This window comes from Lipotes vexillifer, unplaced genomic scaffold (assembly GCF_000442215.2).
Source record: "Lipotes vexillifer unplaced genomic scaffold, Lipotes_vexillifer_v1.1 scaffold1581, whole genome shotgun sequence".
NCBI classification, from domain to species: Eukaryota; Metazoa; Chordata; class Mammalia; order Artiodactyla; family Lipotidae; genus Lipotes; species Lipotes vexillifer.
In genome coordinates, this window is record NW_006783235.1 from 204992 (window position 1) to 205952 (window position 961).

Consider the following 961-nt stretch of genomic DNA (forward strand, 5'->3'; position numbering starts at 1 on the left):
GTATCATGTCATCTACAAACAGTGAGTTTTCCTTCTTCTTTTCCAATTTGGAAGTCTTCTATTTCTTTTTATTGTCTGATTGCCATGGCTAGGACTTCAAAAACTATGTTGAATGAAAGGGGCAAGAGTGGACAACCTTGTCTTGTTAATGATCTTAGAGGAAATTCTTTCAGCTTCTCACTGTTGAGAATGACATTAACTGTGGGGTGTGTCATTTATAGCCTTTATTATGTTGAGGCATGTTCCCACTGTGTCTGTTTTGTTTTTTTAAAAATATTTATTTATTTTTGGCTGTGCTGTGTCTTAGTTGGGGCATGCAGGATCTTCATTGCCACCTGCGGAATCTTCGCTTCAGCATGTGGGATCTTTAGTTGTGGTATACAAGATCTTCACTGAAGCATGTGGAATCTTTAGTTGTGACATGTGAACTCTAAGTTTCAGAATGCAATGGGATCTAGTTCCCTGACCAGGGATCAAACCTGGGCCCCCTGCATTGGGAGTGCAGGGTCTTAGCCACTTGACCACCAGGGAATTCCCTCTATATTCAGTTTTTGGGAATTTTTTTTTTTTTATCATAAATGTGTGTTGAATTTTGTTAAAAGCTTTTTTGTTAAAAGTTTATCTATTGATATAATCCTATGGTTTTTATTCTTCAGTTTGTTGATGTGGTGTATCACATTGATTGATTTGTAGATATTGAAAACTCCTTGCATCTCTAGGATAAGTCCCAGTTGATCATGGTGTATGATCCTTTTAATGTATTGTTGGATTTGGTTTGCTAATATTTTGTTGAGTATTTCTACATCAGTGCTCATCAGGGATATTGGCCTGTAATTTTCTTTTTGTGGTATCTTTGTCTGGTTCAGGTATCATGGTGCTGGTGGCCTCATAAAATGAATTTGGGAGTGTTCCTTCCTCTGTAATTGTTTGGAAGAATTTCAGAAGGATAGGTGTTAGCTCT

General features: G+C 37.3%; 1 non-coding gene across 1 annotated transcript; it reads right to left on the reverse strand.

Moving 5' to 3' along the window:
* Positions 1-458: 458 nt before the first annotated feature.
* Positions 459-531, reverse strand: TRNAG-CCC (transfer RNA glycine (anticodon CCC)). Its single transcript has one exon. It is a non-coding gene; the product is annotated as a tRNA-Gly (tRNA).
* Between the last annotated feature and the right edge of the window lie 430 nt (positions 532-961).